Raw genomic sequence first — 26439 nt, forward strand, 5'->3', positions numbered from 1 at the left:
TGCTCTTTCCTGCTGTCTGACACTATTAATTCTGGAAAAGTCTATTGGTCAGTTCTTTGATCTATCACCCTTTCAGAAAGTCGAGGATCACAGTCATCATTAAACCTTTGAAATCTATTGGACATCTTTGGTAATCAATTTGCTTTATGACCTTCAACAAATCACTCAATTCTCTGATCCTCATTGTCTACTTCTATAAAAGAAAAAGAGCTTGCTATAAGCTCTATACATAGAGCTTGCTAAGTTATTAGGATTCATCGATGTCAAATGTTTCAAACAAATAATTTTACATGAACATGATCTATTTTTCTATTTATTTAGGCCTTTAAAAATTGATCACTATAATATTCAGTAGTTTTCAATGCAGAGTTTCACATATCTTTCACTACATTTATTTCTAAGTATTTGATTGTTGATGATAAGTGGGATATTTTAAACAATTTCATTTTGTGTTTAATGCTGGTTCCTAAATGCAATTTTTAAAAAATAACTTCTTGTTTAGAATAAGTTTAGATTTGTAGAAAAGTTGGCAAAGAGAATAATATCTTTCCTTGAGCTTACCTTTAATGTTAACGTGATCATGGTACATTTGTCAAAACTAAAAATTTAACTTTAAAGCAATACTATTAACTAAATGTAAATTAAATAGACTTTATTTAAATTTCAGAAGTTTTTCCATTAATGCCCTTTTTCTGTTCCAGCGTCCAGTCATTTGGTCAGTGTCTCCTCCAGTCTGTGACAGTCTTTTCTTGCTTTTCATGACTTTTAAATATTTGAAGAGTCCTAGTCAGGCATTTTTTAGAAGGTCCCTCAGTTGGGATTTGTCTGATCTGGTGTCATGAGTAGACTGGGGTTACGGTGTCACCGGTGATGTTGGCAGCAAAGTGGCAGCAGCAGTTACAGGCGAAGTTGGACCTCAGTTGTTAGGTTTGAAGTTGGGCAAAGTGAGAATTCAGAGCCAAAAGCTCAAATTATATGAGAAATTTAGTTACAAAGTTACAGAGGTAGTAGAAGGGAGCCAGCTGGGCTGCATAAGTCTCCGGAGACAAGTTACAGAAGCAAAAGACAGGCTCTTGGAGCTTGGGAGAAAGAAAAGCAAAGGTAACACGGCTGGGAGGAAGACGAGGGGAAAGGAAAGGCGCTAGTGAGTGGGAGAGCTGGGAGCTGGTTCCTGAGGGGTTTAAAGGCTGGGAGTTAAGGGGAGGTCTTAGGGAGGATTTCAATAGAATATTCATCAGCTTTATGCTGATGATTCCAAATGAGATTTTTTAAAAAGATTTTTAATTATTTATTTTCAGAGAGTGGAGAAGGGAGGGAGAAAGAGAGGGAAAGAAACATCAATTGGTTGTCTCTTGTTCACCCCCAAATGCAGACCTGGTCCCCAACCCAGGCATGTGCCCTGACAAAGAACTGAACCAGTGACATTTCAGTTTTGCAGGCTGGCACTCAATCCACTGAGTCACACCAGCCAGGGCCAAAATGAGATTTTTTCCCCTGACTTATCTGTCTTTCAGTGTGGTTGGCACAACTGGGCACTAATTGGATTTTCATTATCTATTTCCTTGCATAGGGGAATTTAAACTACTTACCTTCTGATTTGGGAGAAGTGTAAACCATTTACTTTTTTAAAAAAAAATTATTGATTTGAGAGAAAGAGAAAGAAACATTTAATTGGTGTTCCACTTATTTATGCATTCATTTGTTGATTCTTCTGTGTGTCCTGACCAAGGATCAAACCCGCAACCCTGGTGTGTCAGGATGATGCTCTAACCAGCTGAGCTGCCTACCTGGCCAGGGCCCCAACTCTTAGCTGTCCTTGGTTAGGGAAGACAGGATTTTGCGATGTATTAGACGATGTAAACTGTTTGTCTGTTTAACTGTCTCAGTTTCCTTATTCCATTTGTCCTGGTTTACTAGCTTGTCTCATTGGGACTTGGGGAGGGAGGCCACAGATGAGACGTTTTTTCTCCGTGCATCATGTCAGGGAGTAGATGATGTCAATATGACCTATTGTGAGGTGATGCTAACTTTGCCATCAGGATGACATCTGCCAAATGTGTTTATTCATTTATCTGTTGATGGGCATTTAGGTTATTTCCAGTGTGGGGTTTATATTCATGTGCTAGGGCAGCCATAACAAAATACTACACACAGACTGGGCGGCTTAAACTACAGAATTTCATTTTCTCATAGTTCTGGAGGCTTCCCACAAACTTTGATATGTTGTATTTTTAGCTTGATTAAGTGCAAAGTGTTTTCTAATTTCCCTTTTGATTTCTTCTTTGACCCATGGTTATTTAAAAGTGTGTTAACTGTGTTATTTTGTTTCAAAAATTAGTTTTCCTGTAGATATTCATTAATGATTTCCAGTTTTGTCCCTTGGCAGTCAGAGAATATAAGGTATGATTTTAAGCCTTAAATTTATTGAAATTTGTTTTATGGCCCAGAATATGGTCAGGCTTGGTAATATTAAATGTACTTCGGAGAAGAATGTATATTTTTCTATTGTTGGATGGAGTCAAATAGGTTGTTTATTTTGCTTGAATCTAATATATATACATGGTCTAATATATATAGTAAAGAGCTGGGCTCTCTCAACTTCCTTTTTGGTGTTTTGCTGTTTCGATATAAAAGAACCCAACTGTTACTGCTTGCTGCAGCCTGCCAAGTCTATGGGGTAGAGTGAGGATGGGGAAGGGGGAAAAGAGGTAGGTTAGGGGAGGGGCTCAAAAGCGCCTAGTGCCTCTGGAAGTCTGGTGGCTGGTGGTGGCCAATCAGGAAGGGGGTGGGAGAGACCCGCATTGGCTTTGCTGTGCTGGCTGCCGGGCTGCTTCCTTGTGGCTTCCTTAGCCAGGTCACAGGTGATCGTGCTGCTTCAGTGCTGGGCAGACTCCGTGTGCTCTGGGCGCTCCAACACTGTGGCCGTGAATGGGGGAGTGGACTTTCCAAAAAAGAAGCTTGCCCACTGTGACCTGGTTGAGCCTTGGGGAGACCAGGATGACGTCCCCAGGATATTCCACACTTCCACAGGAGCTATTCATGGAAGTGAAACCGGAGAAGCCAGTGTTTGTGCTGCCTGTCACCTACCAGACCCAATAAGCAGACATAGGGACTGAATTTTTATGGGCGCTTTATTCAGATGGCCAGTGACCTAAGATGGCGGTTTGTACCCTCACAGACCATCTTAAATTCCAGTTTAAAATGGTCCTTTTTATAAGGAGAAGAAAAATGTAGGTAAGGGGTTTGGAATTCAGGGAAAAAGTTAATCCGATAAAAGCTGCAGCATTCTTTCCTCTGTGCTCTGGGCTGTGGTCTTTATCTGTGTTCTTTATCTGTGTCCTGGGCAGTGGGCGTCTCACCCAGGAGCACAATGGCTCAGATACCATCATAATTGCTTGAGGACTCCTGAGGCACAAAGGTGAAACTGCTTAAGGCCTCCTGGAGTCCAGCTGGGTCACACCTTCAGTTCCTGAAACAACAGCTTTTTGCATACATTGATTACTAAGCTTATTAGCTATTACCTGAAACTAAAATTTTTCCAACACTGGAGTCCCCCATCAATTTTTGATAAAGAAGAGATATGTGACACATTTTGAAGCTGCCTGGGATGGGAGACTGAACAGTCAAACTGAAAACCTCACTAAGGGCAGAACTTAATCTCCAGAAAACAAAACTCCTGTTTTGCATTTAAAAGTCATAAACTAAACTATTACTTAAACTAAAACTTTTGAGACCCCCATCAGAAGTGGAACAGGCAGAGCAGTAGTAGTCGTGGGTGGCAGAAGAGAGCCTCTGCAGGCCTCTCCACGGCGCAGACATGAGAAGGTCTTATTTTCTTAATTATGGAATCTGCTTAATTACTGAATTAAGAGTAACATACTCTAGAAGAGTATTGAAATCTCAGTTATAGTTGTGGTCCATTTGTCTTATGGTTTGGTCTTCGCATGTCCAGAAATTGTTGCCAGATATTTTGTATAAAGAACCATAGAGCCCTGGCTGGTGTGGTTCAGTGTACTGAGCACTGGACTTCCAACCAAAAGGTCACGGTTCGATTCCCAGTTATAGCACATGCCTGAGTTACAGCCAGGTCCCCAGTAGGGGGTGTGTGAGAGGCAACCACACATTGATGTTTCTCTCCCTCTCTTTCTTCCTCCCTTCCTCTCTCTCTATAAATAAATAAATAAATAAAATCTTTTTTAAAAAAGACAATTACTTTTATTTTTTAATCATCTTTTATTAATATTTGAATACAGTTGTCTCCATTTTCCTACCACCACTTTCCCCCTCCCCACCCACTTCCAATATAAATAAAATCTCTAAAAAAAAGGAAAATTCACAAAGAGAAGAAAGTGTAGAGAGTAAAGTTTTTATTTACTCCCCCAAAAAAGAGAGGTTCAGGGTGTGGAAAGGTACACCAGTATTGATGGGTAGGGGCTTTGAGCCTTTATTGGATTATAATTGGATTTAAAAGGTGGGGGTTGCTATTGTGGGGACCCTGGGCTGTTGGGGACGTTGTAACACGGATTATAGTTTTCTTTTAGCTTCAGCCTAGCTCTAACTTGTTCTCTTTCCTAGGGAATGACCTTCTAGGGCTTTGTGTTTGTTTTTTTTTTTAAAGATTTTATTTATTTTTAGAGAGAGGGGAAGGGAGGGAGAGAGGGAGAGAAATAGTGTGGGAGGGAAACATCGATTGGCTGCCTCTCTCACTCCCCCAGCTGGGGACCTGGCCTACAACCCTGGCATGTGCCCTGATGGGGAATCGACCCAGCAACCCTTCTGTTTGCAAGACGCCCATGCCCAACCCACTGAGCCACACCACTCAGGGTTTAGGGCTTTTAATTGCAAAACAGGAGTTTTGTTTCCTGGAGATTAAGTTCTGCCCTTAGCGAGGTTTTCAGTTTGACTGTTCAGTCTCCCATCCCAAGCAGCTTCAAAATGTGTCACATATCTCTTCTTTATCAAAAATTGATGGGGGACTCCAGTGTTGGAAAAATTTTAGTTTCAGGTTAATAGCTAATAAGCTTAGTAATCAATGTATGTAAAAAGCTGTTGTTTCAGGAACTGAAGGTGTGACCCATCTGGACTCCAGGAGGCCTTAAGCAGTTTCACCTTTGTGCCTCAGGAGTCCTCCATCTGAGCAATTAGATCGTATCTGAGCCATTGTGCTCCTGGGTGAGACGCCACTGCCCAGGACACAGATAAAGACCACCACCCAGGTCACAGATGAAACAATGCTGCAGCTTTTATCGGATTAACTTTTTCCCTGAATTCCAAACCCCTTACCTACACTTTTCTCCTCCTTCTAAAACGGGTCAGTTTAAAGTGGAATTTAAGATGGTTTATTAGGGTACAAACCCGTCCTCTTTTCAGATCGCCAACCATCTAAATAAAGCAGCCATAAAGATTCAATCCCTGTGTCTGCTTATTGGGTCTGGTAGGTGACAGGCAGCACAAACACCAGCTTTTCCAGTTTCATATTCTGGCAACTTAGCTCTGGGGCAGACTTTGTGATTCCCCAGGAAGTTTGGGTGTTGGGCGGGGAGTCCCACTGGCTGCCTGGACTGGGGGGCCTGGGGGTATGGACTGGAAGACTCCCTAGCAGCTGCCAAGTGATTTCACGGGACACTCTCCTCCTCTGACTCTCGGCACCTCCCGTCGTCTTCACTTTTTCACTGAATCACTGCACTTTCTGGTTCAGGTTCCAGTCCCGGGTCACAATTTAGATCATCAGAAATTAAGGTGTCTTCTGGTTTACAGAGCTCTGCCTGGTAAAAAGGTGTCTTCTGGTTTAATTAATGTATCTTCCGGTTTTTGTGACATTCGGACCTCTGTCTGGTAGAATTGGGGGAGAGCCTCCATTCCGGGAAACAGCCCTCTGGGGCAAGTTTTGGCTGCTTGGTCAACCTATGCTTATAAACCTATGACTGAAAAGAAAGAGGTTTTTGTTGTAATACTGTTTGGCTTATGTATTATATAATCTAGACTCAGGAGAGCGCTGGCCGCTGAATGGGTCTTTAAATTACTGTATTATACTGTAACCAGAGTTGTTTTGTCAAAGATCAGGGAAGTGGGACAAAATGCCTTACCTAGAAACTTTCATGAGTTTACATAATCATGTAAAGGAAGCAGGATTAAAAGGAAATGAGTAATGGTCCAAAGAAAAGGGAATATACCTGTGAAAGACAGCAGAAGCTCCGAGGAGAGAGCCCAGGAATATCTAGATATGGCCGCTGAATGTATGGTCAGGGTTCCCACCCGCCTCCAGCCAGGGGGATCTTCCTCCTTACTTGGCTGAGGGAGCTGGGAAAGTGAGCCTGGACTGGTCCTGCTGTCTCAAACCTACTAGGGAACCAAATTCGGTGGACGATAAGCCCCTACCAGCAGGGCAGGGCAATCCTTTGCAGAGACTTCCAGTGGGTGTAGGGCCAGAGGGCCAGCCTGCTGGATATTATGGGCACACACTCCGTTTTCTACATTAGATCTGTTAAAGGGGAAAAACTCTGAAAGGACCAGAGCCTATCCCTTTAGAATGGACGAAGGAGTGCACCCAGGCTTTTGAGTCTCTGAAGGCGCACCTGGCTTCTGCACCAGCCTTGGAGCTTCCACACCTGCTAAAGCCCTTTCAATTATACCTTCATGAAAGGCAGGGATTTGCCCCAGGAGTCCTCACCCAAATGCGTAGTGACATTTCGCAACCCACCGCATACTTTAGTTTCCTGTCGAGGAAACTAAATCACACAGTCCATGGGGTGGCCAGTCTGCTTGAGACCTGTGGCAGCCACCTGCGAGCTTTGACAGGAAGCTGAAATTTTGCCTTGGGACAGCCTATCACTGTTTATGCACCCCACCAAGTGTTGAGCCTACTGGAGCAAAAGGGAAATTTGTGGCTCACTGCTGGAAGAAGGGGCAGGTACCAAGCCATTCTTCTTGACAATCGCAACATCTCCCTCAAAACTCTAGGTTAAATCCTGCCTCTCTTCTCTAGGAGCCTGACTCGGCTGTGCTAATACATGACTGTGCTGAGGTAATTGATGAAGTATATTCTAGCAGAATTGATTGACAGGACCATCCTCTAGAAGAGGCAGACTCAACTGCCTATGCAGATGGAAGCAGTTATATGGACAAAGGAAACAGAAAGGCTGGGTATGCAGTTGTGACTCTTGAAGGAGTAGTTGAGGTCAAGGCCTTGCTGCCAGGAACCTCTGCTCAGAAAGCTGAACTGATTGCATTGACAAGGGCACTAGAATTGTCACACGAAAAGAGAGTGAATGTGTATCGACTCAAGGTAAGCTTTCCTAATTTTGCAACCACAAGGTTCAATCTGGAAGGAGAAAGAACCATTAACCTCCAATAAAAAGGAGATTAGGCATGCAGCAGAAATTTTAAAATTATTAGGGACTGTTTGGGTACCTTTTTAGGTGGCAGTTACGCACTGCCCGGGAAGAGGATACTGAAAGAGGATACTGAAGTGGCTAGAGGGAACAATCTGGCTGATGGAGCAACAAAAGAGGCCGCTAAAGGAACGTTTATGGAAGCCGCAGTGGGCCTGTGGCGGCGTCCTCGTTGGGCTGGGGGGGCAGCACTCCGGAGCAGCACCGTCGGCACCAGAAGACCTGGAGGTCTTGTGGAGGGAACTCATAGACATGCTGGCAATTTCGAGAAGCCAAAAGTTGTTACAGGCTGGAGAGGAACACCAGGTGCTGGAGTTGTTAATTCACAGGGATGGGGAATTTCAAAAACTAATGAAACTGGCATTTAATCAGGGAAAAATCCATCACGAAATGCAAGTTTTAGAAAAAGAGGTTGCGAAGAGAGACAGTGATATTCAGCAACTACAAAAACAGCTAAAGGAAGATGAACAGATACTCGAAATAGCTGTATAACAAGCAAAAGAAAAACTGAAATCAATAGAAAAGGCAAGAAAAGGTGCTATCTCCTCTGAAGAAATAATTAGGTATGCACATAGGATTAGTGCAAGTGATGCTGTGTGCACCCCACTGGCCTGGGTTCCAGGGGACCCACAGAGACCGTACCCAACTGATTTAGAGAGGAGAAGTGGATTATGGGTCAAATGAACAATCCTCCCACAAATGGTGTGAGCGGTCACTTACCTGGGGATGCACTGGCCTCAGGCAGATCGCCAGATGTCCTTGAGCCACAGTATGCCTGGCAGTCAGGTGATATGGCAACGAATATATTACCACCAAGTCACAGCAGTGACTTTTTGTCGGAACCTCCAGGGTACCATAAAGAAAATGAAGATGATGTCGAGGTGATGTCAGCAGACTCCTCGAGCAGTAGCAGTGAGTCTGATTCAAAAAGCATACAGAATCGAATGCTATAGAAGTGTTTCTCAAAAAATAGCAAGCCTATAAAAAGAGCCAGGCCATATTGGCTGTAGGGGAATTGTACCCCCCCATTAAAAATCACAGTGGACTTTCTTTTTAAAGCAAAAAAGAAAATAGAAAAGGAATGTTTATAATGCCTTTGGTACCTATTTTAGGCTTGTCACAATTTGACTCTCAATATTCAACTGCAGACTTAGGGAAAGCTGAGAGCTGAGGTTTTGATGAAGAAGGTCCCGAGAGTGGAAGGAGAAAGAATGAGAAGGGAGTTATACCGCCTCTTGAACTGTTAGAAGAGCCAGTCATGAAGTGTTTGCATAAGGCCACTCACTACGTAAGGAACTCACAAACCATGTATGTTAAATTATGGCTCACAAGTACTGGAATTTCTAATGCTATATGAAAAGTAATTGCTAGATGGGTGGTGTGCCAGAAGAACAACCCCAAGACAGATCCCCATCAAAAGAAAGAAAGGAAACAATACCAAGTACAGAGGCCATTTGAGGACTGGCAAATAGACTTTATTCAGATGCCAAAGGCCAAGGATGGAAATATTTGCTAGTCTTTGTTGACACTTTTTCAGGATGGGTAGAATCCTATCCTACTAGACTGGAGAAATCCTTGAGGTAGTGAAAGACTTACTGAAGGAAATAATTCCTCGCCAGCAGCATGCGTAGTGATACTGGACCTGCTTTTGGTTCAGAAATTACAGGGAAGGTTAGTAAATTTCTAGGAATCAAGTGGCAGTGCCACACAGCATGGAGATCTCAAGCTTTGGGAAGGTAGAGAAGATGAATCACACCTTGAAAAAAAATAGAGCCAAGCTGTGCCAAGAAACTCATCTCCATTGGGATCAGGCTTTACCTACTGCCCTGCTCAGGATAAGGGTGGCTCCTCAAAGTGGGCTTCAGTGGAGTCTTCATGAAACTGTGTACAAGCCACCATTTCAGGCTGTGATTGGGGCGGGAGATATGTATACAGATCAAGAAGTGAAGGTAAAGAACTGTGCAATATTTAAACCAGAAGTTAGCTGTAATTAATGACTTTGCTTACATTAGAGACCTCTCCCCTTTGGGCTCACTACATTCCTTGGAGCCTGGAGATGAGGTACCACTCAAGTCTTGGATGACAGCACCTCCAGAAAGCCAACTAGAAGAAAAGAGGACCGAACCCTGGGACATACTCCTCACCACCCCCCACCATGGTGAAGTTGGCAGAGATAAAAAACCTTGGATTCTTCACACCAGAGTAAGGAAATCACCGGAGGCACAATGGACTACTGAACCTCAAGAAGCTCTGAAAGCCATCTTTTGGAAACAATGACATATTCTTTTCATTACTTTTTGTTTAACCCCATGTTATGGAGAACTTGTTCCTTTCAAATGAGGTGAAAATATTTGGGTATATTTAGCAAAAATGTTCTAAACTTTCTGAATGTTGTCTTGCAGGAGGAAGGTATGCTGACTACATGTCTTATAGGTGTTTGTACTCCCAGAAAGGCTTTGAAATTATACTTTGTTTAAACATATCGATAAGAAAATAACCTGCTCTGATATTTATAATTGGGGACCTGTGGTAACGCTAAAGGACAGGGAAATGTTTTCCTTAAAAGTCACTAATGTAGCCCCAGCTGGAGAGTGTGCAACTTTTGCCAACTGTGCTAGAAACTGTTTTGCGCTTTATTGTAGCTTGTTGTTGCTACAATGTGGCCCTCATGTGGATCTGCAATTACATGTATTCCTAAGCCCCCTACCAGACAGTCTAATGCTTAGACACACGCTCAACAACAAAATAGGTACTTCCACATGAAAATGAACTCATAGATATAAGGCGGTTTAAATGAGGAGTGTCTAACCGCGCCCCACAGGCTGAATGTGGCCCAACACAAAATCGTAAATTTACTTAAAACCTTTCTTTTGCTCATCCGTTGCCATTAGTGTTTGTGTTTTTAATGTGTGGCCCAAGACAACTCTTCTTGCAGTGTGGTCCAGAGACACCAAAAGTTTGGACACCCCTGGTTTAAACTAACAGTGGAGGAATGATGGGAGACTCAAATATTGGAAAAATTTCAGTTTCAGGTAATAGCTAATAAGATCAGTTATCAATGTGTGTATTGCGTCCAGGACACAGATAAAGACCACCACCCAGGGCAAAGATGAAAGAATGCTGCAGCTTTTATCTGATTCACTTTTCCCCTGAATTCCAAACCCCTTACCTACACTTTCCTTCTTTATATAAAAAGGGTCAGTTTAAAATGGGATTTAAGATAATCTGTTAGGGTACAAACCTGCTGTCTTCTCAGATCCTGACCATCTGAATAAAGTACCTGTAAAGATTTAATCCCTGTCTCTGCTTACTGGGTCTGGGAGGTGACAGGCAGCATGAATACTGGCTTTTCTGGTTTCAAAATTAGCCATATTATCATTTTATTATTTTTTAATCCTCTCTGAGGACATTTTTTCATTGCTTTTAGAGAGAGAGGAAGGGAGAGAGAAACATTGATTGGTTGCCTTTTCATACACACTCCAGCTGGGATCAAACCTGCAACCTCGGTATGTGCCCTGGCCGGAAATCGAACCCAAGTCCTTTGGATCTATGGGAAGAAGCTCCAGCTCCAAGCATCTGAGCCATGCCAGCCAGGGCTTGCTTTTTTTTTTTTTAAATTTGGCCCATAACTTAAGGGCATATTAAGACTAGATGCCTCCATTTAAGCCCTGCTATATATCCAATTTGTCTCCCTACAGCCCCACATGTATACCAAAACTGCTGATTCCCCTGTTCCTTACCCTGGGACCTTCTGCTCCAGGGCCAGCCCTGGACTCTCAGCCTCCACCCATAGTCAGTAAGTGTCTCCAGGGCAAAAGTATCTATAGGTCCTGGTTGTCATTCAGCACTCCCTCTAAGGTCATCAACTCTTACCTATTTTAGTTTTCAGTCCCCTGCTACTGTAAATACTGTGTTATGCTTTCCTTTCACATTTATATCTGAATCTTTACTCAGATGTATACGATACCCCATTTATTGTGATTTCACTCTTTTAGAATATATATCTGAATTTTCAAATGCATATTTTACCTTATTTACTGTCACTATCCTGACATACACATGAATCAATTTTCAAAGAAAAGGGAAAAGGGGCAGGTTTGAGGCCTTTGACTTCTGTCACTGTGGGAGGCCAGACACTGTAAGGCATCCGTGACTCCCAAACAAGGAGATTCCGGAAGAGGTCAACTTTTTAATATATCATGGGAGTTTCAATAAATAAAGAAAAAATCTTCTAGGGTCCCTAAAAAAAGTACTGAAACCAGGATGGGAGCACGAGTAGCAAGAAACCTGGAGGTCATATTGCCCTAAGGGTCACGGCGGGTGTATCAGTGTGCCAACTGATCCGAGTTCCAAATAGGCTTTTTGAACCTGAGATTCCTAAATATGGAAAGATATTTGAAAAAATTGAAAGTAGTCCCAGGATGGTAGTTCCTGGTGGTGCCTACAGAGGAATAAAAAAAGTCCCCAATTTAGGCCTGTGGGATCCCCAAAGATAAGTTGTTCATATGGTGTATATATGGAAAATAATACAATAATTAATAAATGATAATACAAGAAGAAACTCAAGCACTTACCACTGTAAGCACTGCGTTTGCCCAGCCCTGTGCCCATGATCTTACAATCAGAGATCGGCAAAGGTGAAAGAAAATAAGCCACTGTGACTAAGAGTCAGAGCAACAGCCAGGTGTGGACCTGCACGGTCTTCAGATACTGAAATTATAAAATTAAAATATGAAATAACGTGTAATATACTGGAATAAATTTTAAAATGGAATTACAAAACTGATCAAGCAACAAGAGACTATCCTGAGTAACGGGAAATTTTTGAAATAAAATAGTATAATTAAAAATATAATCGTTGACATCTTAAAACATCATAAAGGTATGGATTAAACAGCAGATAAAACGTGGAAGATAAGAATACAATGAATGAAACAAACTAAATTCAAATTGAATGTCACAAAATGGTAAAGAGGTGGTCACAAATAAACTAGATGTGAAATATAAAAATAAGGAGAATATTGCCCTGGCTGCTGTGGCTCAGTGGTTTGAGTGCCAACCTGTGAACCAAAAAGTCGAAGGTTTGATTCCCTGTTAGGGCACAGGCCTGGAGTGTGGGGCTGTTGCCAGCTGGGGGCCTGCGAGAGGCAACCAATCGATGTTTCTCTCCCTCTCTCCCTCCCTTCTCCTCTCTCTAAGAAGTAAATAAATAAAATCCATTTAAAAAAGAATATAATGGAATTAGACATAAATAAATCACATAGAACATACTACAGGGAAACAAGGAGATGGACATTATGAAAGTGGGATTAAGAGACATGGAAAATAGAATAATAATTCTAATTTATACATTTCTGGGGGATAAATTGTGAGTTAATGGGTGATAATTTTTAAATTCTGACAAAGGATATAAATTGATAAATACCCCCAAACATCATTTATAACAAACTTGATAAATAAAAAGAACTCTAGACCTAGATACTTTATAGTTAAACTCCAGAACACAAGGATACTATTTTAAGAGCAGCCAAAGAGAAAAAGGGTATCTATAAACGAATGACAATTTGACTGATTGCAGACTTTACAATTCAAGTTAAAAATATATATATTTATTGATAATACCTTCAAAGTGCTCAAGGAACATAACCATCAGCCTGGAACTAGCAAGTAACTGTCAACTTCAAATTATGTGTTAGCTCAATTACCTTTCAAGAGTAAGGGCAGAATAAAGCTATTGTGAGATTAATATCTGAGAGAATCTGCCACAGCAGAACTTCATCAAAAGAACTTCTAAAAAAATGACTTATTTTAGAAGAAACATTACCTCAGAATGAAGACCTGAGATCCCACGAGTGATAGTGAGCAAAGAAATTGGTAAGCCTGTAGATAACATTAAATGAGCATTTTTTATATGAAGTAATTGTTATAATGCTTAATTTGTATGTTTTTGGAAGGGCTAAATGAAAATACTGGATAACAATTTATAAGTTAGGAATGGAGGATTCAGAGATATTCTAAAATCTTTGTATTATTTAGCAGAGAAGCAGATGTGAACTATAGAGTTATTGATATAAGTATGCATGTTAAACTTTTCAAGAATAACTAGTAAATGAATGGAGATAGAATGTAGAATGTAGACCTTAAAAATCTGTAGAGAGGCCCTAGCCAGGTGGCTTAGTTGATTGGAGCATTGTCCTGTACAGCCAAAGGTCATACGTTTAATCCCTGGTTGGGGCACATACCTAGGGTGTGGGTTCGTTCCCCTGTCGGGCGTGTACTGGAAGCAACCAAGTGCTGTTTCTCACGTCTCTCTCTCCGTCTCTCTTTTTTACTTTCTTTCTTCCTCTCTAAAATCAATAAAAACAAACAAACAAACAAATCCTCGGGTGAGGATTAAAAAAAAAAATTGTACAGGGGCAAAACGAAATAAAACAAAAGAACAAGCAAAGACAACTTTAATGCTTTTTATTTTTCTTTTATTTATTTACTTTTAGAGAGAGAGAGGAAGGGAAGGAGAAAGAGAGGGAGAGAGAAACATTGATGTGTGAGAGAAACATCAGCTCGTTGCCTCTCCCACACCCCCAACTGGGGACCTGGCCTGTAACCCAGGCATGTGCCCTGGCTGGGAATTGAACCAGCAACCTTTCAGTTTGCAGGCCAGTGCTCAATCCACTGAGACACGTCAATCAGGGCAACTTAAATGTTTTTTAAAAGAAAAAATCATGTGTAAGCAAAACATACAGCAAAAAAATTAGACATATATATATATGAAGAATGTCCAGCCTTTCCAGGTCTGTCCATAATGGAGTAATTTGTATTAGACTTACTCTCCCACCTTATACAACTATAAAATTAGCAAAATATATGAAGCAACTGTTTTTAGGTATTGAACAACAGACAGTGCTTATCCGTGATCTTTGACAAAATAGTAATATATGAGGCGAGCTCCATGTTCAACACAACTTCAGCCTGGATGCCTTTTCCAAACCAGGACACAGGGAGGTGGAGCCTACGCAGAGCGTAAGATGTTGCTGAGGCAAGGAAGCAGAGACTACCTCTTCTGCTTCTAGACTACTCTAGTGGCTGTAATTTGCAAGGCAGGGTAGAAGAGAAGAGAGATGTACACAAAAAAGTAGCTCAAACAATGTTCAAAGGCATTCCATTATTGGAAGTCCAGTCTTTGGCTGAGTGCTGAGGTGTATGTGCGCACAGGAAAATACCTGTCCATCAAGGCCTGGGAGAAAACACAGCCACGTATGGGTTGTAAAAGCAGAGATCCCTGCGGTCACAGAGTTCTGACCAGAAAAAGTCCAGAGACCTTGATGTTTGGATCCCCAAAGTTCCATGCCTTAAGAACAGGGCTTTTTTAGTTCGGGAATGAGGGAACTCCAGACCAGCCCTAAAAAAAGTAAAAAAGAAAGCTCTGACAAGATCAAGCTAATCCAAATTAAATGAAATGACCTCCAAGGAAAGAAAAGTCTGAACATTTTTTAAAGGAAGATAACAAAATACAGATGCTCCACAATGTAGCATCCCCGAAGCACAACATTCAGTACAAACTCCTAAATGTGAGAAGGAGAATGTGATAAATTATCAGGAGAGAAAGATTAAAAATAGAAACACATCCAGAGAGGGCAGAGATTTTTAAAGGACCTCACAATAGCTAACATAAATACGTGAACTCGCTCAGGGTGAAAACCATGCCCCTTTCCAATGAAGCTGCATAGGGTAATGGCTATGAGTATAGGCTCTTGTGTTAAGTATACACTTGGGTTCAAATCTCAGATCTAACATTTTTTATGTAAAGTTGGGAAAGGTATTTAAGTTGTTTGAGCCATAGTTTACTTAACCTTCAAATGGTAAAAAGAGTATCTTCCTCAAAGAGTTGTCCTGGGATCGAGATAATGTATAAGGAGTGACTAGCACACGAGTAAGAATTCTGTATTAATATTCGTAACACAGCACAAACAGGCTTATTCTAGGTGCCCAGTATTTTGAATGCAGAAAGGACTGAATGACTCCAGGGGCCATTATCAAGCCCAGTGGTGCTCTGTCTGGTCTGAATGTTGGAAAACAGCCGGGGTAGGATTAGTGAGCATTATGTTGTCTAATCCACTCAAGGCATTAAGCACTGGCCAAATGGAGAGGAGGAGAGTGACACCCATGGTCTAGCTTTTTGGGATGAGAAGACAGCCGAGAGCATAAATGGAATCAAGCACTCACATTTCAGGGGCCATTTTGGGGAAGACTGAAAGCCAAAGGGTCCCCAGCGCAGCTGGGAGCACCTTGTGTATCTGCGGCTCTATTACTGATTAACAGTGGGCACCTCTCTGGCCACACCCTCTTGTTCAAACACAATTAAAATTTAAAATAACATAACTTCAGGAAGAAGTGTACAAAGTGCAGGCGCCTGGTGTGTGGGTGGGAGTTGATGAAGTGTAGGCGGCAATAATAGTTAGGAATCAGAAAATACTTTGTACCTGTTTCCTTTGACAAAGAATCAGGTCCAAGTTCTCCTCCTGAAGTGAAAGAAGACAGGGAGCCGTCCAAACTGGGCATGAGAATCTGTTTAAAATCCAAAATGTGGATTCGAAACATGACCGCATGGAACTTCTTTCAGCCGTGCTCTGGAAATGTCTGAAAGTTAGAGGCTTAGTAGGGCTGTAGAAAGAACACAGGAGGGAGGTAGAGGTCTCTCATTTCAGTCTGGGCTTTACTGTTAGTTTCCCGAGTCCATTTCCTGGTCTTCTGGGCCTCAGAGGTGGATCAACGAGATGAGCATTCCCCAGCGTCTCCCCAGGATGTTAGCAGGTGTTATGGAAAAGAGTTCTCTTACCCCATATTTCCCAAACTGTCATCCACTGGTGTCAGGTGAGATGACTTTAGGAAGTTCTTGGTTGAAATTAACATTTTGAAAATTCTAATTAATTTTGGCAAGTGATTCTAATATTCCTTGATATCAAACGTACTAACTCAGTTGGTTAGAACATTGTCCTGATACACCAAAGTTTTGGGATCAATCCCTGGTCAGGGCACATATGAGAATCAACCAATGAACACATAAATAACTGGAACAACAAATCGTTGTTTCTATCTCTCTCTTCCTCTCTCTCTTAAAAAAAAATGTTCCTTTTAAAAGGTGAGCAGACTTAAAGAAAAAGATTAATTCAGTAATAGTACAGACTGTCTGCAGATGTGGCAAAAGGCATGAAGGTGTTACACAAGTGACTGGAAAATTGAGACAAGTTCCGTTAAACCAAATTAAACTGGCTGATTTGTTGCAGGACTTCTCAGAGATTTTGTCACGATGGGTATTTTGTCTCTTCAAGAAGGGATTTGGCTTCTAGCATTTCCTTAACTCATGTGACTATAGAACCCTTCTTTTCTTAAATAACAGTATTTTATCATACTCCTGCTCTGGGAATTTCACTTCAGGAAATACTGATGAGAAATACTGAGGTGGCTTTTAGAGCTGGCGTTCTTAGGATCCTGGTTCCTTCTTCTCCTTTGATGTTTAATGGGGTCTTAGAAGAAACAAGGATGGAGTTGGAAATGGCCACTGAAGGAGGTTTATAGAATGGTTAAAAGCACATCGGTCCCTAAATACAGTGTAGCATACTGGATTGGGTACTGGAACAGAAAAAAGACATTAGTTGGGGGGGAAAAAAACTGGTGAAATCTAATTTGGAGTTGAGTAAACCCTAGTCAAAACTAATGACTTACAGTCTGGAGTTTAGTTAATAATAATATACCAAGGTTGGTTTCTTAGTTTTCATAACGTACAATGTTAATAATAGGGGAAACTGCTGCCAGGGCCAGGAGCTATGCCAGCAGGCAGTACATGGGGATATGAGGTCCAGCAGGCAAGTCCACCCAGCCTGGTAACACTTCCTACCCACTCCTTTACCTGGCCTTGCCGTGCTCAGCATGAAAGGGCAAAGGCTCAGCTGAGCTGAAGAGCAAAAGGAATCACATTCCCTCACCTACCCCTTGCTTAGGCCCTTCCTTGCATCTTTGTTGGTATTGAATTTGGCCCAGGAAGAAGGCCCTGATGACAGTGAGGAAGGGAGGGGCATTTTTCAACCCACCTCCCACATTCTGTTCTGGCCACCCAGCTCTCTGTCACAGCTTAGTCCCTACAACATTCTTCAACTTCAAATTAAATTTTGGGCCAAAGTCCCTTTGGGGCCAGAAAGGGTAAAATTTCCCTTAGCAAAGATCTAAGCATGCTCACCCATCTGAATGCAGAAAGCTCCAGGCAGTCAGGTTGTGGCCATAAAATCCTCAGCAGGTGTTGGTGGACGAGGCAGATAGATTGAGGGGAGGAATGTTCCAGCTGAGAGGCTGTGGCTCTGTAACTCTGATAACCTTCCCCAGAGCCAATGTCTGGGTGATAAATGGGTGGAGAAGAGAGAGAAGTAACCATTTACTTCCATGTGCAGACAGACTGGCATTTATTGCAAGCACCTCACCAAAGTCTACAAGTCATTGTATTTCACAACAGTTACCGGAGGGATGGAAAGAAAGTAAGACCTAAAAGAAACTGAAAGGGAGATAAGCGTCAACAAAAGATAAGCGCCAACAGTTTATAATAATCTTTTTAAAAAAATTCATTTGAGGGAGAGGAAAAGAGAGAGAGAGAGAGAGGAGAGAGAGAGATTGCTTTACTTATTTATGCGTTCATTGGTTGATTCTTGTATGTGCCCTGACTGGGGATCAAACCCACAAACTCAGGCTCTCATGACGATGCTAACCAACTGAGCTAGCTGGCCAGGGCCAAAAAAAAAAGGAAAAAACCCTCCATTTTACAAAGGGGCTTTTTTTTTTTTTTAAAGATTTTATTTATTTATAGAGAGACAGGAAGAGAGGGAGAAAGAGAGGGAGAGAAACACCCATGTGTGAGAGATACATTGATCAGTTGCCTCTCAAGTGCCCCCAACCAGGGACTTGGCCTGCAACCCAGGTATGTGCCCTGACTGGGAGTCAAATTGGTGACCTTTTCTTTTGCAGGCCGACATTCAATCCGCAGAGCCACCCCAGACAGGGCAACAAAGGGGCTCTCTTAAGCACACTTCTCAGAGAATTCTGATCCACCCAAAGTGTTAACACAGAATCTTTAAGATAAAATTTATTCTCCTGAATACTAATTAACATGAATATATGTAATGCATGAGATTGTCCTTAGAGTAGTGTCAGTGTGGGCTGAAGGGGATGGTGGTGGGAAGGAAGGAGAAGGACCACAGGGAGATCTAGTTTGGACAATGCACTTGACTGGGAGGTATAAGCTAAGTGTAGTCAGAGTCACATGTAGGCAAGATTTCACTCTTCTCCCTCTCCTTAGAGAAATGCTTTTGCTTCTTTGTATCAATATGTTTCTAGCTACTTTACCAACTCTGTCAGTACTTGTAACCACTTCTTTTCAGTTTTAATATTTGCAACCAGTTCTTTTAGTTTTCTAGTACTAAAAGGACATAATTTACAAATAGTAATTTTTGTTTCTTCCTTCTGATACTCATTCCTTTTATTTCTATTTCATATCTTACTGCATTTGGAAGAATTTTCAAAAACAGTACATAATAATATTAATGGTGGCATCATTCTTTTGAAAGGAATGCCTCTCTTGTTTCTCCTTTTATTGTATTTAGTTTAGATTAATTGCTCTTTACCATTCTTCCCACATACTTTCTCCTATTCTCTATTTTGTCAGTTTAATCTCTACCCATTCTACAAAGATCAACTTGAAATCCCATTACTCTGCCTGTGTAAATAAACACCCAGCTAACCTTAGTGTAGTTTTGGGGTTTTTTACAATTTACCAAAAAAACGTTTTTTCAAAAAATTTGTATATGCAGATTCTCATTCGATGCTCTTGACATATGATGGAATAGGTATTGTTAGGACTTTCATTTTAGATATAAAAAAATTCAGTCTTTGTGTGGCTGAGCAACTAGCCCTAGGACAGACAGTTAAATTGACTACAGGTTTGCATTTTAGGGAAAACATTTTAAATCCCAAGGACTTTCAAGAGTTAAGCCAGTCCAAAGTGTCACATCCACCTTGTAAAATAAGGCATTACATGTGTGTTTATAGCAGGAAGAAAGCAGAAAGACAGTCCCTAATCTTTTCATTAGGAAAGCAAAAGTTTTCCTACACGTTCTTTGGGAGATTTTCCCTTATGTTTCTTTAGCCAGAATTGGATCCCCAACTCCCATCACCACACAGAGCTGCAAGGGGAGCTGAGAGCGTGGGACACAAGATTGTTACAATTAGCTCAGACCCGGCACAAGCTATGGCCCTGGAGCTAAGAATGGGTTTCACATTTTTGAAGGGTTGTTAAAAAAACAAATATGAATACTCAACAGAGACTACATGGCCCACAAAATATAAACTATTATGTGATTCTTTACAGGAATACTTGCTGACCCCTGGGTTAGATCAAATATAATTTCCTAAAATGTAGATCTCATCTTGTCATTCCCCAGTTTATAATCCTTCAGGGCAACCCAAGGATAAGGTGGACTTGAGCCTAACCCTTACAAGCCCTAGCAAGCTCTGCCTGCTTTTGCTGACCTTTCCAATTTCGTTTCCACCTCATACTCAATGGTTCACCCATTCTGGACTACTTTCTTATATGTTTCTGTATTAGTTTTCTATTGTTCTTGGGGGAAAAAGTGCCATAAATTTAGTGGCTTAAAACAAAACAAGATGTATTATTTTATAGTCCTGGAGGTCAGAAGTTCAAAAAAACAATTTTTTTTTTTTGGACTAAACTCAGAGTGTTAGCAAGGCTGTTCCTTCTGGAGACCCTAAGGGAGAATCCCAAGAAATGTCCCCTTGCCTTTTTCAGCTTCTAGGGGCTGCCTGCATTCCTTCATCCATGGGCTCTTGTTCCATTTTGCAAAGCCAGCCTTGAAGCATTTTCCAGTCTCTCTCTGGCTCTGATCTACCACCGCCTCCCTTTTTCATGTAAAAGGACCCTGTGATTACATTGGGCCATCTGGATAACCCCAGATAACCTTTAAATTTTTAGAGCCTTAATTTAATCACATCTGCAAAGTCCTTTTTGCTGCGTAAGGTAACATATTCACAAATTCTAGGGGTTAAGATATGAACATCTTTTGGGTGGGCATTATTCTGCCTACCACAGTGCTTCACTCTGTCCAGATGGGGTCTTTACTATTTATTTAAAGTGGAAAAGGACGGGGCCAGAGTGGGTCTGCCTTGGGCTGGCCAGTAGTATGTGGTTCTTGACTTCATGCGGGAATGATTTCACAACACAAATCCAGGTGATTTCGAGAGGACATGTACTAAAGCTGGAGACAGTGAAACAAAGTAAAGGCTTCAGGTAGAAGAAGCAACAGGAGAGAGCCTAGGCAGTGCTCTGCATTGGTTCTCTAGAAATATTACGTGAAAGGAGTGAGCCAAGGCAGGGCTGGTGTTAGCTCACTGAAAAGTCAGAGAAAAGGGGGCCTTGGAGACAGGTTCATGAGGTTAACTTGGGACAAGTTGCCACTGCCCATTGCTCCCCTGGTTGCAAATCCTGTGGGGACCCTTAGAGTTTAGGAGAGAAAAGATGTATACCTGAGAGGGAAGAAAGGCGTGGGGGTGCCCCAGAGAGAGCCGGTGATGGGTCTTTGTCTTGAGGGTTTTTACCTGTTTTCTTTTTAATTTTTATTCATTGATTTTTACAGAGAGAGAGGGAAGGGGAGAAACATTGATTTGTTAATCTATTTATGCATTCATTGCTTGATTATTGTATGTGCTCTGACTGAGATCGCACCTACAATCTTGGGGTATCAGGACAATGCTCTAACCAACTGAGCTACCCAGCCAGGACTTCTTATTTGACTTCTAAAGGCTGGAATTTTAGGGGAAGCCTTAGGGGAGGATCTCAATATTCATCAGCTGATGTGCTGATGTGCCAAAATGAGATTTATGTCCCTGACTTCATCTGTCCTTGGGTGTGGTTGGCACAAATGACACTAATTGGATTTCTGTTATCTGTCTCTCTGAGTAGGGTAATTTAAGCTATTTACCTCTGGTTGGGGAGGAGAAGTGTAAACCATTTACTACTAAGTGTTCTTGCTCAGGGAAGATAGGATTTTTCGACTCACTAGAAGACTGTAAACCGCGTGGCCATTTCAGTGTCCCGATTCCATTTGTCCTGGCTTACTGACCTGTTGTTTTATACCTACACTTCTTCCGTGAGATTGAATTATTTTAGTGTTTACACCAGAGTCATATTGTACCCAAATGTTGGGTTCCAAAAGTTACATACTAAGGCAAAAGACAATGTTCTGTTCTATTCTAACCATTCTATTTTTTTTTTTTAATGCTGATTACCCTGTAAATTGATCTCACAATCCACTAATGGATCATAACCCATGGTTTGAAAACATTATCTTAAATCATTCATAAAATATTAATAGTATTTTCTGTAGCTGATATTATCAGTTCCTCTAGCTCTCTGTCAGTGTTTCTCTGTGGATCATAATTAATTCTGCAGTTTGTTTCTTGAAGACAAAGCCATTCCAACCCACTTGGTAAGACCATGTGAACAACGAACGCTCTGCATTGCGGGGATGTTTGCTTATTGTGGGGAAAAATGGAGTTGAATCACCTTTCTCTTTTTTCTTGAGCATTTGCAATCAGATTTGCATAAATCAAACCTAACTATAATTTGAATCTACTGAATTCACTTCTTCTAATTCCAAATCTAGAGAGAGTATGTGTATATTCTTGGACTGTTTAATCTGTTGAGTACATCTAGGTTTTTCTCATCCCTTCTGTATAAGCTTCACATTTTATATACCATCACTGTCAAGTGATCAAATACATAAAAACAGACAATAGCCAGACCACATGTGATGATAGAATTCTGTCCCCCACACAACCCCTGCAGCATCTGGCCCAGAATGGTCAGGATTTGACTAATGACTGAAAGTTTCTCTATTTCTTTGCTCCCTCTCCCCAATTTCCAACTCAGGACCCACCAGAAAAAGCCAAATATGCTCCCCAAACTTATCATGTAAGTTGCCCTCTTTCCGGTTAGCCTGCCTCCAGCTTCTCTGTGCCAAAGATCTCCAACCGGAGTAAACCATTGCTCTCTTGCTTGGCACATCTTTCTCAAAAGATGGTGGGATGAATTCATACACTAGTGAAAATGCTCCGCCCTCAATCCCAACAAGAGACAGTAAGGGGGGAAGGGCAAGGAAAGGGCAAAGAGACAGGTGAAAACCCTTGTCCCATCCAGCTAATTCCCTTTTCTTGCTCCCTTCTATAGGATAGTGAGAGCCTGGTTATTATGTTTTCAAGACAGGAAATTGGTAGTGTCTTGCCTGAACAATAATGATAGCAACAATAGCTAATGTTTATTTAGTACTTACTATGTGCTGTATTGTCATATACATTCACTCATTTAATTCTCACACTAACTCTACGAGGTAGGCACTAGTAGTATCTGCATTTTACAGATAAAGAAACTAAGGCCCAGAGAGGTTAGGAAATTAGCAAATGAGTGGTAGACCCTGCACCGGAACACAAGTAGTCAAGCCTCAGTCTCTACTCTTAATAATTGCCTTATTGTCACTTTTTAAGAAAAGACCTAAAGATACTGACATGAGTTTCCCACACAACAGCCCCTCCAGATCATTCTACGATGAAGCCCCCAGTTGAAAAGCCCCCCTCATACAGAACTTACAACTTCTTTTTTAATTTAAATATTTTATTGTTTATACTATTACAGTTGTCCCAATTTGTCCCCTTTTGCCCCCCTCCACCCAACCTGCCCCCATTCCACCATCAATCCCCACACCATTGTCCATGTCCATGGGTCATTCATGTATGTCCTTTGAACCAACCCTTCAACTTCTTTCAATCAGTCCCCACCTTCCCCCTCCCTCTTACAGCTATCAGTCTGTTCTATGTTTCTGTGCCTCTGGTTCTATTTTGCTCATTAGTTCATTTTGTTCATTAGAGTCCACTTATAAGTGATAGCACATGTTATTTGTCTTTCATCTACTGGCTTATTTCACTTAGCATAATAGTCTCCACTTCTATCCGTGCTGTTGCAAAAGTAAGAGTTCCTTCTTTTTTCACTGCTGCTTAGTATTCCATTGTACAAATGCACCACAGTTTTTTATCCACTCATCTACTGATGGGCACTTAGGCTGTTTCTAACACTTGGCTATTGTAAATAGCGCTGCTATGAACATAGGGGTGCTTATATTTCTTTTGAATGGGTGTTTTCGGATTCTTTGGATATATTCCCAGCAGTGGAATTGCTGGGTCAGAAGGCAGTTCCATCTTTAGTTTTTTGAGGAAATTCCATACTGTTTTCCACAGTGGCTGCAGTCCGTATTCCCACCAACAGTGCACTAGGGTTCCCTTTTCTCCACATTTTTGCTAGCACTTGTTTGTTGATTTATTAATGATAGCCATTTTGCCTGATATGAGGTGACATCTCATTGTGGTTTTAATTTGCATCTCTCTGATGGCTAGTGATGCTGAGCATCCTTTCATAGGATGCTTGATGTTGAGCCTATCGGCCCTCTGTATGTCCTCCTTGGAGAAGTGTCTACTTAGGTCCTTTGCCAATTTTTTAATTAGTTTGTTTGTCCTCCTGGTGCTGAGTTGTATAAATTCTTTGTATATTTTGGATATTAAACTCTTGTTCAATGTATCATTGGCAAATATGTTCTCCCATACAGTGGGCTCCTTTTTCATTTTGATAATGGTTTCTTTAGCTGTGCAAAAGCTTTTTAATTTGATGTAGTCCCATTTGTTTATTTTTTCCTTTGTTTCCCTTCAATTTCTTTTTAAAAATTTAATTAATTAACTAATTAATTAGTGAAATTTATTTTTAGGGAGAGGAGAAGGGAGGGAGAACTAGAAGGAGAGAAACATTGATCTGAGAGAGATATATCGATTGGTTGCCTCCAGTAAGTGCCTAGACCTGGGATCATAAGCATTTAGATCCGGAATTGAACCTGCAACCTTATGGGTACAGGACGAGGCTCCAACCAACTAAGCCACACTGGCCAGGGTTTAGTTTCCTTTTTTTTTTTTTTCATATGAAATTCTTCACTGATTTGTGTGTCATCCTTGTGCATGGGCCACACTAATCTCCTCTGTATCATTCCAGTTTTTATCGTATGTGCTGCCAAAGAGAGCACTTAACTGTTAGTTCCGTTCCATTGCTTTGTTTTCTTCTTCAGGGACTCCAGTTATGTAAATGACTGTCCTTTACATGTATTCTATTTTTTTCCCCTCCGCTTTTTTCTTCTTTCTTTATTTTTATATTTATAGTTGTCTTCCTGCCTTCCTTTCCAGCTAAGCTCTCATCTTGAGCTTACTTTTCTCTCTCTTTTTAAAAACAGGTTTTTATAAGTAATACATTCAAAGGTGTTGACCCGCTACATAAAGAAACCCGCATTAAAGAAAAATATACCTGGCCAGGTAGCTCAGTTGGTTAGAGCATTCTCCCGATACGCCAAGGTTGCGGGTTGGATTCCCTGTCAGGGCACATACAAGAATCAACCAATGAATATATCAATAAATGGAACAACAAATTGATGTTTCTCTCTCTCCTTCTCTCTAAAAATCAATAAATTTTAAAAAAGAAAAATATTCAAATTTTGGTAAGAGTTTAAATTCTGAGAGATTCAAGCCTGATGCCAACCCTTTACATTTCTATGGCTTCAATTCCAAAGGACGAGTGGATAACAGTGTTAGGGCACAACACTCCACTGTCCTGTACAGTTTCTTTGCTCCTGGGTCAAACAGCTTTATGCTGCCTCGTGAGCCCCTTGTTTGCTCCTTGATGGATCTTAGAATCCAGTTCCTAGATTTTTGGGTTTCCTTTATTAGGAAACTTCACAATCATTTCCTGGGGATTCGTACAGGCAAAAACAAATGGTGAGTCAGATTCTTGACTCATGCCTGGATTTCCACCCCCCCCCCCAAGCTTCCTAAACCCTACCCGCCCACCTCCAGCCAGGCTGAGCTGGGAGTTAGGTCCCCTCCTTTGTGCATTCTCTTGTTTATGTGATAACATTATGGTTGGGTTTTCTTGTCTCGGTCTCTTCTAGTAGACTTAGAGATCTTTCCATTTGCTTTTGCTGCTTGTTCCTCTTCTCTCAACAAACTGGTTTGCTATTATTCTCTGTACAAGCCCATAACTTCCCACCTCAATTATTCCCTCTCCTTGGAATATGCTAGTCAACCATCTAAGTAGGAAGACTTTTTTTTCCTTTCTTTTCTTAAGTATAGCACCTAATGACTTGAAAAAGTACCTTTTAAAAATGCAGCCATGTAACTACCAGCAGGTCAAGTTTCAGCATCCTGGACACCCCTCTATCATTCAGTACTTCCTCCCCTCAGTCAACGCTACCCCGTCAAGGATAACTTCTTTTCTGATTTCACTTCTGTCCTTGTTAGTTTTGCCCTTTCTTGGTATTCATACATATGAAATCAGAGTATGTAATCTTTTGTTCTGGCTTTTAAAAAAAAGATTTTATTTATTTACTTTTAGAGAGATGGGGAAGGAGAAAGAGAGGGAGGGAAACATCAATGTGTGGTTGCCTCTGACAAGCCCCCAACTGGGGACCTGGACCACAACTCAGGCATGTGCCCTGATGGGGAATGGAACTGGTGACCTTCCAGTTCATAGGCCAGCACTCAATTCACTGAGCCACACCAGTCAGGGCTTGTCTGACTTCTTTCATTCAATATTATGTATATGAGATTCAATGAGTATAGCACTGTATAGATTTTGTGTTTTATTTTATTGCTGACAACAAGTATTCCCTAAGCAACTACTTTGTGCTGGGCTTTACGACAACAATCTTGAACAACAAGGACTGCGGCTAATTGTGTATTCTTTTGATGCCCTCCATGATCAGCATTCTATACACAGGAAAATATAAAACTAGACAATGAGAATGCTTCTAATCATCACCCCCAGAGACTTGCAGGAGCTATACATTGTAGCCATCAGGATGGTGCCTGGGATAGAGACGAGACTGCCTTTGATGTAAAGCAGTGTTTG

General features: G+C 41.3%; 1 long non-coding RNA gene, 1 other non-coding gene and 1 pseudogene across 2 annotated transcripts; 1 reads left to right on the plus strand and 2 right to left on the minus strand.

The window, feature by feature from the left end:
- The first annotated feature begins 7643 nt into the window (after nt 1–7643).
- LOC112307088 (mediator of RNA polymerase II transcription subunit 4 pseudogene) lies at nt 7644–8344 on the plus strand (annotated as a pseudogene).
- A 5516-nt stretch (nt 8345–13860) lies between these two features.
- LOC123480035 (uncharacterized) lies at nt 13861–17738 on the minus strand. The gene is made up of 3 exons (XR_006655897.2): nt 17626–17738; nt 15872–16052; nt 13861–14790 (listed from the first exon to the last, which is right to left on the minus strand). It is a non-coding gene; the product is annotated as an uncharacterized lncRNA (long non-coding RNA).
- A 6719-nt stretch (nt 17739–24457) lies between these two features.
- Nucleotides 24458–24565, minus strand: LOC112307122 (U6 spliceosomal RNA). Its single transcript, XR_002975025.2, has one exon. It is a non-coding gene; the product is annotated as a U6 spliceosomal RNA (small nuclear RNA).
- Between the last annotated feature and the right edge of the window lie 1874 nt (nt 24566–26439).

Source organism: Desmodus rotundus, chromosome 4 (genome assembly GCF_022682495.2).
Source record: "Desmodus rotundus isolate HL8 chromosome 4, HLdesRot8A.1, whole genome shotgun sequence".
NCBI lineage: Eukaryota > Metazoa > Chordata > Mammalia > Chiroptera > Phyllostomidae > Desmodus > Desmodus rotundus.